At 34.9% G+C, this 15172-nt stretch overlaps 1 pseudogene; it reads left to right on the top strand.

The window, feature by feature from the left end:
- The first annotated feature begins 8319 nt into the window (after positions 1 to 8319).
- LOC125830321 (uncharacterized) lies at positions 8320 to 10414 on the top strand (annotated as a pseudogene).
- The last annotated feature ends 4758 nt before the right edge of the window (positions 10415 to 15172 follow it).

A 15172-nucleotide genomic window follows, 5' to 3' on the forward strand; every position in this document is an offset into this window, starting at 1 on the left:
TTTAAGGTCCGGCCTCTATTGCCCAGTTACTTATATAGAGCATCCGGTTAGAGTTCCGGCCTCTTATACTTGTTACTTGTGATTGGTTACTTGGGTATTTCTTGTGAGTATCCGGTTCGAGGTCCGGCCTCCGTACTGTCAAATTCTACTAATTGGGGTTGAGGTTCTGGTTCGATGTTCTTCATTCTTGGGTTCGTATATGCAATTCTTTTTAGTTATAGTTATTCTGTGTACTCGTCGGGCTTATGGGGGTCCGTTCGGGTTTTTATTTAATTTGCGCACGAGTGTACCTTCTGGGCTTATGGGGGCCCAGTTAGGTGTAGTTAGCTTATAGATTACTTTAGTTAGTTCTTTATACACTCGTGTGCATTCCATTGTTACTTAGATTTCCGTTCTTGACTTCGGTTTGTGTTATTCCTTCTTTTCATATTGCCTTTACTTTTCAAGTTCAGTCGGCCTATGATGCCTACTGGGTACCTGTTGTTTTGGTACTCATGCTACGCTTTGCATCTATTTCGTGATGCAGGTCCGGGCACTAGTAGCCAGCGTTGATCGAGCTTGGAGCAGACTGATCCGGAGACGAGAGTGAGCACACGACGTTTTGTACTATTTCAGTCTCCATCTATATATATAGACTTGTCTTTTACCTTTCGAGACAGTCCAGTCTCTGTTGTCCACTTTTGGTACTTGTACTCATTTTGTTAGTAGCTCTGTACTAGTGACTTCCAGGTTCTGGGAGGGATCCTTATTTGTATATATGTTTTTGGTTTGCTTCCGCCTGTTTATATTATTATTTGCCTACTCTTGTTTAGTTTCTACCCTCAGACCCATTACTTGTTGTTTCGGGTTACGGGTTGGCTTACCTACTGGTGGGTTATAGTAGGTGTCATCATGACTTGAGAAATCGGGTCGTGACAGGTCTGCGATGGTGGCGTGGCGCCGGTCAGGGATGGGTGGGGATGGGCGCCGATGGGGGTGGGTCGGGGGTGGGGAGTGAAAGTTGACTTAGGTTTTGAGACTTAGACTTTAGAAGTAAGACTTGATATTATCGTTCTTTTTTTAAGAGAATTGTTTAATTTATCGACCACGGGATGTCGGTATTTTTTAAAATAATTATCTATATTTAAAAATATTTAATAAATACCGACATTGTGAAGTCGATATTATTTAAATAAAATATTAATTTAAATATACCGACCTAAAGAGGTCAGTATTTATTAATTTATTTTAATATAAACTCACCTCTTGAGGTTGATTTTATTAATTAAAATTATATATATATATATATAATTTAACTACACATTAGCAGAAGTTTAATTTAATAAATTTAATTTATCGATCAAGTTAATTTTATAAATTTAAATTATATAACTCCTAATTATATAAATTTAATTTTATTCTTCAACAAAAATTGATCAATATCAAATTTAATATATAAATCTCCTTGAATTGATCATCGGTATTTATTTAATTGATAATGTATTTTGATCATTGATTTGTTAAACTACTCGAGGAGTATATAATTATATATATATATAATATTTAACTACACATCAACAGAAGTTTAATTTAATAAATTTAATTTATCGATCAAGTTAATTTTATAAATTTAAATTATTTAACTCCTAATTATATAAATTTAATTTTATTGATCAACAAAACTTTATCAATAATATATATATATATATATATATATATATATATATATATATATATATATATATATAATATTTAACTACACATCAACAGAAGTTTAATTTAATAAATTTAATTTATCAGTCAAGTAAATTTTATAAATTTAAATTATATAACTCCTAATTATATAAATTTAATTTTATTGATCAACAAAACTTTATATATATATATATATATATATATATATATATATATATATATATATATATATATATAAATTAACTACACATCAATAGAAGTTTAATTTAATAAATTTAATTTATCAATCAAGTTAATTTTATAAATTAAAATTATATAACTCCTAATTATATAAATTTAATTTTATTGATCAGCAAAAGTTTATCAATATCAAATTTAATATATAAATCTCCTTGAATTGATCATTTGTATTTCTTTAATTGATAATGTATTTCATATCTAAACCACTAGTATATAAGACTTGATTTGTTAAACTACTCGAGGAGTATATAGTTAATCAACGTATTTCATACTCCGATAAAGTATCGTTTACATGTCATCATAATTAGGAGGTGATCACTACACTTAACATCCATTCAATTAGATCGAACATATATAATAATACGATCTCGCACTTCATACTCGAATGGATTATATGTTAGCTCTTCACCTCTACATCATGACATAAGATATTAAGTTCATGATTAGACGACAGACTGATAGAATTTGTACATTACTCTAGAAATACAAGTATATATAATTATCTCCTAATTCATATCAACGTACTTTCATACTCTAAATATGGATTATAGATATTTTTTTATTTATTCCACGAATTCTAACTTTTTATTTATAAAAGTATACAAAATTGTTACACTTTTTGAACAATTAATTGTAGGTGTGAAATGAAATTTTAGTATTATGCACAATAGCAATATTATGATTATTAATAGGAATATTTTAAACAAACCGACCTCCGGATGTCGCTTTTATTAAAAGTAATTAGATTTAATAAAAAATACCAACGTCATGAGGTCGGTATCACATTAGAAAATATTAATTTATTACATACTATTTAATTTTATTGACTTCAGGAAGTCAGTATTATAATTTTTTTGCTTTTATAATACCGATATCAAGAGGTCGGTTTTTATTGTAATTCATTTTATGGGAAAAATTCCGACCTCCTGAGGTCGGAATTTGGTTTTCCCGCTTTTATTTTGCATCTTACAAACCGACCTCCGGATGTCACTTTTAAAAGTAATAAAATACCGACCTCCGGATGTCGCTTTAATAGATGAAATAAAAATACCGACCTCATGAGGTCGGTATTTTAATTACATACTATTTAATTTACTGACATTCGGAAGTCGGTATTATAATTTTACACATAATTGAAAAAAATTCCGACCTCAGGAGGTCGGAATTTTTCCTAGAAATAAAAACCGACCTCTTGATGTCGGTATTATAAATCAAATCAAATCAAAACAATAATACCGACATCAAGAGGTCGGTTAATCACTTTTATTTTCTTACAAACCGACCTCCGGATGTCGCTTTTAAAAGTAATAAAATACCGACCTCCGGATGTTGCTTTAATAGATGAAATAAAAATACTGACCTCATGAGGTCGGTATTTTAATTACATACTATTTAATTTTACCGACATTCGGAAGTCGATATTATAATTTTACACATAATTGAGAAAAAATTCCGACCTCAGGAGGCCTGAGGTTGGAATTTTTCCCAGAAATAAAAACCGACCTCTTGTTGTCGGTATTAAATACTGACCTCATGAGGTCGATATTTTATATTATTTTATTTTTCATACTATTTAATTTTATCGACATACGGAAGTCGGTATTATTTAATTGAGAAAAAATAAAATATTGTTATTTATTTATTTATTTATTTAATACCGACATCAAGAGGTCGGTTTTCATTTTTTCCGGGAAAAATTCCGACCTCCATTTGAGGTCGGTATTTACTGTTTTTTTAGTAGTGTGTCCGGGATAGTACAACCTTGTTCACAAACTCAAAGTATAGTTGATACGCACCCTTGAGGTACTTCTTTGAAATTCCATCACATTTCAGTCCATCCATTTTTCCTGCTCCATTAACAAATAATTGAGAAGGTAAGACCTTTTTGTTAAATTTGACAAGATTTAAGATGAATTAATGTGAAGATTTGGTAGTTAGGAATATAATTCTTCATTGGTACAAAAGTCAAGATAACAACTTTGTAGGTGAAATTTAGGTAAACCATAAAATGGTTTCACAAGGTAAATCTTGACATTTTGACACATTGTGATGTCATGGATGACATCAATAGGAAGAATTCACTCCTATAAATAGGTAGCTCCTAATTCATTTGTAACACACCTCTCACTTGCCTTCTCATCTTCAAAGGCATTTGTTCTTCTTGCTCTCTTGTAGTATTTCACTTGTACTCTTTTGGAGTGAAATAGTGAAATAAATATTGGTTGGTTGTGTCCGGGGAGTAGGCAAAATAATATAAAATTTTGCTGAACCTCGTAAATTTTTGGTGTTCTTTATATTGTTGTCTCATTTACTATCTATTAGCTACCTTTAGATATAGCAATTGTGATTTCATCACTCTCTATATATTCGGCTTCCGCAACAATTGGTATCAGATCTAAGGAATTATCTGAGTATGCTCTGTGATTGCAGCACAGTCTGATCTTCCACATCAAAAAAAGATTTACTTTGGTCCTTGCATTGTTAGCCAGTAAATAGTATTTATAGTAAAATGGGAGACAAGAAAGCTGATGAGTCCACTTCGAATGTCAATAATACATCATCATTGGCATCCTCGCTTATGACAAGAATTGTGTCAAATGTGAAATTTGCAGTTGAAATTTTTTACGGTCAGGACATTTCGGAATGTGGCAAGGCGAGGTCTTTGATGTACTTTTTCAGCAAGGGATAGATATTGCCATAGAAGAAAAGAAATCAGCTAGTGTAGGAGAAGAAGATTGGAAGATTATCTTGCGGTACCATTCGATCTTACCTTGCAAGAGAACAAAAGTATCCATACACAAAGGAAACATCTGTAAATAAATTATGGAATTCATTGGAGGAGAAATTCTTGAAGAAAAACAATCAAAATAAACTTTACATGAAAAGAAGACTGTTACGCTTCACTTATATTCCTAGTAGCACAATGAATGATCATATCACCAACTTTAATAAGTTGGCGATAGATTTGCGGAATATGGACGTGACTTTTACGGATGGAAATATGGCCTTAATGTTGTTAAGTTCACTTCCCGATGAATTCGAGCACCTTGAAACTACTCTACTGCATGGGAGTGATGAAGTAACTCTCAAAGAAGTTTGTTCTGCCTTACATAGTTATGAATAAAGAAAGAGAGAAAAACAAAAAGGTGGAGAAGCAGAAGCTCTGATTGTGAGAGGTCGTTTTCAAAATCATATGAGAACGAAGAACGGGAGATCCAAGTCAAGATCAAAACTCAGCAAAGATGAATATGCCTTTTGCCGATAAAAATGGCACTAGAAGAAAGACTGCCCATAGTTGAAAAGCAAGGCCAAACCAAATAATGGGAAGGCTGTCATGGATTCAAATGTGGTTAATTGTGATAACTCAGATTACTCACTAGTTACAACAGATCCATCCAAATCATCTGATGTATGGTTGATGGACTCAACTTGTAGCTATCATATGTGTCCTAATCGGGACTGGTTTATTGATTTACAAGAAGGAGAATGTGGAGTTATTCACACCGCAAACAATAATCCTCTTATCGCATATGGTGTTGGTTCAATTCGATTAAGGAATCATGATGGATTGATCAGAACATTAACAAATGTTTGATATGTACCGGATTTGAAGAAAAATCTCATTTCTGTTGGAGCCCTAAAATCAAAGGGATTCAAAGTCATTGCAGATAATGGGGTAATGAGAATATGCTCTGGTGCACTGGTGGTAATGAAGGCAATTCGAAGAAATAATAACATGTACCACTATCAAGGTAGTACAATTATTGGGATAGTAGCAACAACATCCAATGACGAAAAGGAGGCAGAAATGACCAGGCTGTGGCATATGCGCTTGGGACATGCTAGAGGAAAATCCTTGAAAACTTTATCAGATCAAGGATTGCTAAAAGAAGTAAAAACTTGCAACTTGGAGTTTTGTGAGCATTGTGTCAAGCGAAAGCAAACATAATCTAAAGGTATTTTGGATTATGTTCATTCAGATATTTGGGGTGCTTCAAAAACAGCTTCATTAGGTGGGAAACACTATTTTGTAACTTTTGTTGATGACTTTTTCCAAAGACTGTGAGTGTATACGATGAAACTAAAAATAAAGTGTTGGGAATTTTTCTCAAATGGAAGGCGATGATAGAGACTCAAACTGGAAGAAAGATAAAGTGTATTCGCACAGACAATGGTGGAGAATACAAAAATGATCTTTTTCAAAAAAAAATTGTGAAGAAAATGGCATCATCAGACATTTCACCGTCAGAAATACACCACAACAGAATGGAGTGGCAGAACGTATGAACTGAACCTTGCTAGAGAAGATTTGGTGTATGTTGTCGAATGCTGGCTTGGGCAAAGAATTTTGGGCTGAGGCAATAACATATGCATGCCACCTCATTAATCGTCTACCATCTGCTGCTATAGGTGGGAAGACACCATTAGAAAAATGGTATGGAAAACCTACTGAAGATTATGGTTCTTTGTATATATTTGACTCAATTGCATATTATCATGTAAGATAGTCAAAATTGGACCCAAGAGCAAAGAAAGCTTTATTTATGGGGATTACTTCTAGAGTTAAAGGATATCGTTTATGATGTCGATATACAAGAAAAAATATTTTCAGGAGAGATGTTACCTTTGATGAATCTGCCTTGACAAATAAGGTAACAGTTGAAAATGTCAAACAAACCGATGGTGCTTCAAAGCAGGTGGAGTTTGAGGGAAAAATAATTTTCCCAACATTGGGATCAAACGAGGAAACAACAGAAGATTTTCCTCTAGAAGAAGAGCCAGTCGAAGGGGAAGTTCGATCTCAAGAACCTCAACCACAACTTGAATCAATAGCATCCAGCAAGCCAAAAAATACAATAAGAAAATCTGCTCGACTCATAGATATGGTGGCTTGTGCAAACTCAACTACAGCTGATGACATTCTTACCACTTATAAAGATGTTGTCCAAAGTTCAGAAGAAGATAAGTGGAGGATTGCCATGAATGAAGAAATGCAGTCCCTTCACCAAAATCATACATGGAAATTGACCAATCTCCCGGAGGGCAAGAAAGTAATTAGGTGCAAATGGGTATTTGCAAAGAAAGAAGGATTTCCTAACTAAAAAGATGTTGGCTACAAAGCAAGATTGGTGGCCAAAGGATACGCTGAAAAGGAGGGAATTGATTATAATGAGGTATTTTCTCCAGTTGTGAAACATTCCTCCATTAGAGTTTTGTTGGCTTTGGTAGCACAGTTGAATTTGAAATTAGTTCAGTTGGATGTAAAAACTGCATTTTTACATGGAGACTTGGAAGAGGAAATCTACATGACTCAGCCAGAAGGATTCAAAGTTGATGGAAAACAAAATATGGTGTGCAAACTTGACAAATCGTTGTATGGATTGAAACAATCTTCTAGACACTGGTACAAATAATTTGACAAGTTTATGTTGCAGCAAAGGTACATAAGAAGCAAATATGATCATTGTGTGTATTTGCGCAAGCTTGAAGACGATTCCTTTATATATCTTCTCCTATATGTTGATGATATGTTGATAGCTTCTAAAAGTCAAGAGGAAATTGAGAATCTAAAGATTCAACTAAGAAAGAAGTTTGAGATGAAGGATTTGGGTGAGGCAAAGAAGATTCTTGGCATGGAGATAAAAAGAGATAGACATTCAAATAAACTCAATTTATCTCAGAAAGTACTTGAATAGGGTACTAAACTGATTTGGTATGAATGAGTAAATGAAATCAGTTAGCACTCCACTTGCTCCCCATTTAAGCTTAGTGATACTCTTTCACCAAAGAATGAAGTTGCACGAGAATCTATGTCAAGAGTACCATATGTGAATGTTGTTGGTAGCTTGATGTATGCAATGGTTTGCACAAGGCCATATATTTCACACGCCGTTGGAGTTGTAAGCAGGTACATGCATAATCCTGGAAAGGATCATTGGCAGGCTATAAAATGGACTCTATGGTATATTCATAATACTGTAGATGTTGGTTTGATTTTTGAGTAGAAAGATAGTCAATATCTTGTTGAATATTGTGACTCAGATTATGCAGGACAAACGAAAATCAACTACTGGTTATGTTTTCACTATTGCAAATGCACTAGTTAGTTGGAAGTCTACTTTACAGTCGACAATTACCTTGTCTACTACTGAGGCAGAGTACATGGCAATTACAGAGGCTGTGAAGAAGGCAATTTGGCTTCAAGGATTGCTTAAAAAGCTTGGTATTAGACAAGAAGGAATCACAATATTTTGTGATAGTCAAAGTGTTATTCAATTCGCGAAGAACCAAGTTTATCATGCAAGGACGAAGCATATTGACGACTGATATAATTTCTTACGAGACATCATCGAAAAAGGTGGAGTCATTGTGAAGAAAATCCATACTACGGATAATCCTGCCGATATGCTGACAAAAGTGGTGACTGCGGTCAAGTTTCAACATTGTTTGAACTTGATCAACATTGCTGAACATTGAAGATTGAGGTTGAAGATACAATCAAAAATTGTAGATGAGAAAAAGTTGAAAATGAAGAATCTTGCCAAGGTGGAGATTTGTTAAATTTGACAAGATTCAAGATGAATTAATGTGAAGATTTCGTAGTTAGGAAGATAATTCTTCATTGGTACAAAAGTCAAGATAGCAACTTTGTGGTGTTCTTTTTATTGTTGTCTCATTTACTATTTGTTAGCTATCTTTAGATATAGCAGTTGTGATTTCATCACTATCTATATATTCAGCTTCCGCAACACTTTTCAATCAACTTGATCCTTTCCCTGGGAACCTCCAGAATGACAGCCAGGCTTTCTTTAGTCAAATGAATGTACACATCACAAACTTTGGTCTTTGTGATACTATCTTCCCGAAATTCCATATTGTAATAGAATTCACACACCTCAACTTTATGCAAAGATGGAACAAGCCAATCGAACAATTGTTCCCATTCTTTTAGTGCCACACAACTAAACAAATTCCTCATTCTTATTTTTTTAGGATCTCAGGGTCAAACAACCTTCCATTCAGTACCTTTTGAGTTTTCAGAATGTTGATCCTTTTAGGTCTTGACAATGTCTTGTCAACTCTCATTCTCTTGATAGGTGAACCTGGTCCCTCTACCCATTTTGGACTTGGTTCATCAGACTCCACTACGTTCCTCTTCCCATAGGGACCCTTTTTATTTTGCCTCTGCTCTTGGTTTGGTCCCCTTGGGTTTCATACTCTTTTGCCCAACTGTTTCTTTTCTTTTCTTGTTGGCAGCCAACACAATGTCATCAGATTCAGTTGAACTGTCATCCACTCCCTTGGAAAGATCAATCAATTTGTTTAGGGGAAATAGATTTCTCTTCCATAACCATAATTTGCTTTATGGTAAGTCATGATGTGAACTTAGAAAAGTTCCCAAGAAAAGAATTTTTACAAGCAGCAATACAGTCACATGTCAATTGTTACAAATAAATTTGTTGAGCTTCCTAGCCTAATAGTTTACCCAAAACTGAAGCTTCTAATCTTGAAAGTCTATTCTAAAGATCGATTCAAATTACATGATGATTTTTTTTATGGAATGGGTGAACTTAATGTCTTAAGCCTGAGTGGATATAAGTGCTCCTTTCTGTGTTTTCCACCATCCATTCTGCCTTTTCCAACCTTCATTAAGAGGTTGTCAAGTCTGAGGATGTTATGTCTGAGTCATATAATGTTGGATGACAAACCCATTACTGGGAAACTTGTCACTTTAGAAATTCTCAACATAAGAGAGTGTGAGTTAGAGGAGTTGTCGGTGGAGATAGGAAAATTGACCAATCTAATTATGTTAGAGTTGTGGAATAAGTAAAAATCACTTAGAAGGATTTCATCAGAGGTCTTATCAAGACTAGTTCAATTGGAGGAGCTACATATAGTGGGAGTAAAACATTGTAGTTACTCCACCTTAAGGGAGCTGGAATCCTTATCAAGATTGACTGCATTGACATTAAGTGAATGTTCCAGAGATGTGATTTATAGTAACTTTGGCCTTTGCTCCAAGTTGACACGGTACACTCTTAAAATGGGTGATGTTGACATGGGTGATAACGGAAAGAATATTGCTTTAGAGGTCACAGAGACCACCCCATTGGCTGATTGGATCTACCACCTGTTGAAGGAGAGCAAAGTCGTATATTCAACTAGAAAGGGCTCTAATAATGTGTTGACTGACCTGCAGTTGAATAAACTTCAGAACGTGAAATATATCAGCCTCCTTAGATGTCATTTAGTGACACATTTATTGAACATCTCACATGAAGTAATCAAGTTCCCTAATTTATATGAGTTGAAGCTTGAACATCTGAAATGCCTGACTCAATTTTGCAGTGACAATGTTGAGGGCATTGAGTTCCCTCTATTGAGGGAAATGCTCTTCGTTGAGTTACTTGAGTTCCCAAATTTCTGTCTTACATCCAACAACTCCATCACTGACTGAAATCCTCTTTTTGATGAAAAGGTTCGTTGTATCATCACATAGCACATAGTGATGGTTGTCGGTTATAGAATCTCTTAAATAAGAGTTGTTATTGTATTTTTACATACAAATAAGAGTTATTATTGTATTTTACATACAAATGAGTTATTATTGTATTTTTACATACAAATGAGTTATTATTGTATTTTTACATACAATTGAGTTGATATCTATTGTTTTACAGCTTTCCATATATTACATCTTATATTGTTGCTTTATCCTTGAGTATCCAGAGTTGAGTATCTTATTGTTGAGTTGAGCCCTATTTCTCTGAGTTGAGTTGAACTATATTTCACAGAGTTGAGTTGAGTATTATTGAGTTGAGCCCTATTTCTCTGAGTTGAGTAGAGTTGAGTATCTTATTATTGAGTTGAGCCCTATTTCTCTGAGTTGAGTTGAGCTATGTTTCACAGAGTTGCCTGTCTTATTATTGAGTTGAGCCTAATTTCTCTGAGTTGAGTTAAACTATGTTTCACAGAGTTGAGTATCTTATTATCGAGTTGAGCACTATTTCTCTTAGTTGAACTATGTTTCTTTGAGTTGAGTTGAGTTGAGAATAGGTAAGTATGTTTCTTTTCCATCAGTTCAAGCTTATGTTTATGCTTTAGAATTCCCCTTACATGCTCGTACATTCCATGTACTGACGCCATTTGGCCTGTATCTTTTATGATGCAGATACAGGTATTTAGGGTCATCAACAGAAGCTTCGTTGATACCACTTGTAGTTCCAGTCAACTTTAGTGAGCCTTTTTATATTCCGAAGGAATTCACCTTTATCTTACAGTTAGTAGTTTTGAGATGTTGTGAGTCTTGTCCCGATATCCTTCTGTAATAGTAGAGGCTCCATAGATAGATAAAGTTGCGTAGTTTTTAGTATGTATCTTCTTTGAGTTGTTTTTACAAACTCTGAGTTTATCTATTGAGTATTGTTTAGATTATTTTAAAGATTGAGTAATTGAGTTTATTTAATTTTATTCAGTTCTAAGCTTATGTATGCTTGAGTTAGTCTTTCGCTTGTAGTTAGCTAGGATGAGGGTTCTCTTGGGGACCAGCAATGGTTCTCGAGTGTCGGTCACGTCTAGGGTGTAGACTCGGGTCGTGACAAACTTGGTATCAGAGCACAGAGTTCAAGTGTCATAGGGTGTCTATGAAGCCGTGTCAAGTAGGATCTTATTTATGGTTGTGAGGTCCCCAATTTTATAAATAAAGGACTATAGACATTTAAGAAAACTTTCCCTTCTTTCATACTCTAAATCATGCAATAGAGTTGTTTCATAAAGAACTTATTCAAACTTGTGCGTTTCTCAGATTCATTCGACACTCCCATACTCAACGTAGTTGAAAAGCAAAGTCAATTACTTATCGATGAGTTACTCTCAGCAAAATTCTTGAGAAAGTCATGAGACTACAGAGGGGCTTGAGAGAAGCCTGTGAGTGAGTTAAGTGTTGAGTTCGATAAAATACACTCATATTCATGTGAATCATGCATTTGAGCTAAAAGAGAATTGTACTCTTTTCTCTAAGTCGTGTTTCAGCTGAGATCCTTATGAGAAGTATGTTCAGAGCTTGGGTAGTATTTTCACCCTAAAAGATAGTATGAATTACGAGATTTTGAGAAGTATTAGTAAAGAGTGCCCTTAAGTCAAGAGGAAGAGTTGTTAGTCAGGATGAGATAGAGTATCTTTGTAACCAGAATAGAGTTGATGTCGATGTGCTATCGTGTTGGAGGAGACTATATATATGTGTGGATCAGAGAGCAGAGCATTCATGAGGTTATAGACCCAAGCTAGGCCTATGAATTTTGAAGGGGGAACCCCAAAGTATTCAGGAGATGATAAAATTGTTTGAGAGGTAATGCGCAGTAAGTGAGTAAATAGCACTTAAGTTGTGAAATGGAAGGTAAAGGTAATCTGTAAATATGTAGACTGAGAGATAAAGATTTCCTACTTGCCATGATATCTTAGTGGGGGAGTGGTTCTTGACTTTTCTGGTAGTAGCAAGTAGTATAAGGTGTAAGCAATCATATTGATATCCGTGTTTAGTACTAGACACTAAGCATGAATTTGAGATGAGTGTCGTGATTAAAAATTGGTAATATGAGGGTAATAGTGTTAGTTTTGAGATCTGATCTAGTAGGTTTGACTTGAAATAGATGAAGAGATCAAAGTGGTACATTGCAATTAAAATGTGGTATTATGACCCATAGAGGAGAGGAATGAAGGTAGAGCAGTAAGAGGTATACCCGAGGTGGTATGTCGCCAGATGAGGTCCCAATTGAGGTTAACAAAAGCATCTTACAAAGAGGTCTTGGCACTTGCTTATGGAGAGTTTGGTAGTCATGAGGTAAACTTCTCCCGAGTATTAGAGTAAAGGGGATGTAAACCAGTTTGGAGATAATGGAATAGGTCCATAGCTTTCAAGTATCAGCTTTAGATCCAATTAAGGGGAGATGATAAGATGAGAAATCAAGTCAAGTGTTGAGAATAAGATAGTAATGAGTTCAAAAGAGTATGAGAGATATCTTTCAGAGGTCCTTTTAGTAGTGGAGTGATGAAGGAGAAGATTAATGTTCTTGTCATGATAATAGTAGGGGTGATGATTCCATCTAAGGTTATAAATGAGGAGGAAGAGGAGGATGAGATTCCCTATAGAGAGGTATAGAACCCGAACCTTAGGATTTGGGTTAAGCTTAAATATAGTAAGAGCGCAGACCTTGGTAAGATGAGTCATATACCCTTGTAGGAGCTATGAGTTACAGCCAATGACGCATGGTATTCCTAGTCTTACTCCATGCCTAGACTTCCTTTGTTCCATATAAGGTAACTTCAGAGAGGGAGTGACTATGTTCACAACAACATCGTTTTTGACTTAGGTGCTATAAGAAGTCCCAACTCTTGGTATGAATCAGTTCAACATGTATTAGTAGGCAAGTGCATGAGTCAGAAAGATAGTAAGAGTAACTCCATTCCATACCCAGTCCAGTCATCATTCAAGGACGAGTGATCCCAAGGGGGAGATAATGTAACACCCCAGAAAATTCTTGAGCTAAGACTCGAACCATTCTTCGTTGTGAGTAGGATTTTACAAAGGAATTCAAATGTTCTTAATTGTTAAGGTCACTAGATGTAGCACCTTGAGTTCTAAAAAGAGAGTAAAGAGAGTTCATTCAAGTCATTCCTAAGTTCTTCCAAGTTTTGGGTCAACTTAAAATGACCATAACTTTTAGCACAGGATGAGTTAGGAGACCCATAGGATATCAAATGAAAGATCTCTGAGTATTCTTTCAAACGCCACCGACTTTGCTAAATTTTGAGCTCGTATGAGGGAGATATGCTTGTTTGAAGTATGCATGTCCAGTTAAGGAAAGTTACCCAAAAATGTGAGGGGTATTTTGGTCTTTTCCTTACCCATCAGATTAAAACATTTTTAGTAAGGTTTTAGGGGTCTAAACTGATTTGGTTCAGTTTTACAATCCTAATTTACGCTTAGGGTTTTAGAAGAGAGTTCAAGAAGAAAAAAATGAGAAAAGAGGGAAGGTTCAAGGCGTTCATCGAAATTTCTTGCAGATCGAGGGTTGTTTTGCCAAGGTTTTGATCCCTAAGAGGTATGTGAGTTCTCATAGTGTTAGGTTCATTCACCCACACGCCAATCATGCTATTTTAATGCAATTTCATTCTTGAGGTTGAATGATTTGAGTTCTTGATGAGTTTTCTTGAAATTCCATTTGTAATCTTGATTGTTGAGGTTTTGATGAATTCTTGAGATGAATGTTAGTGATTTGAGGGTTGTTTTGAGTATATTATCATATACTTATGTTGGGTATTCGAATCTAAGTGAGTGGGGAAAAAACCATTCAATTTTAGGTAAACTAGGGTTAGAAAACGAGAAAGAAATTCATCAGGGAAAATCTTGGCAGGGGCAGGCGCGCTGCCCTACCAATACGCCAGCAGAGGTGGTCTGTAGTTCAGGGGCTGGCGCCCTGCGCCACTAAGTCGTTTGGCCCGTCTCAGTTCTTTCATAGGGTACCTTTACTCCCCTTTATTTCTAACTACTCTAAACTACTTCTAAATATCGAGAAATCATTCATGAATCAAAACCTTGAATTCATAATTTAAATTCAAGGTAGAGTAAAGATCAAGTCTTGAGAGCTCTTTCGAGTATTTTGAGAAAGTCCCTTTGAGTCTTTTTGAGAAGTCGTATACAATTACTAATAACTTGTTTCAAGACTCGAGTAAGTGAGTAGGAGAATGATGACAATGTATTCATGAGTCTATATTGTCATTGAGATCATTGAGTCAAGCCTTTCATGCCCATAAATTCCGCATGAACTTCATAATTTTAGTATCTTTGAGAGGAGTAGTATCTTCAAGTTATAAGTCTTGAGTATTGAGTTCCTAATCCTTTTGAGTTTATATTCCTAATCATGAGACTACTACATGTTACCCATGAAGGTCCTTGAGTTGAGTTGTCCATTCCTATAATTCCGCATGAACCCTCTGAATCGAGCATTCTTAAGATGAGTAGTATCATTGAGTCCTTGAGTTCTGGAGTTGTTGAATTTTGAGTATTGAGTTATATGTATGGTTATTGAAAACCTTTAATTGAGTCGTTCACGTCCATAATTTGGCATGAACCCTATTTTGATAAGTCTTTTACAATTATTTAAAATTTGTTTAAAGGCTTGAGTAAATGAGTATGAGGATGAGTAGGGTTGAGTTCATTTTTAAAAAATGATATATGGGAACTAAGTATTCCCAAGAG

Source organism: Solanum verrucosum, unplaced genomic scaffold (assembly GCF_900185275.1).
Source record: "Solanum verrucosum unplaced genomic scaffold, falcon-dt-bn FXZP01000228.1, whole genome shotgun sequence".
Classification (NCBI taxonomy): domain Eukaryota; kingdom Viridiplantae; phylum Streptophyta; class Magnoliopsida; order Solanales; family Solanaceae; genus Solanum; species Solanum verrucosum.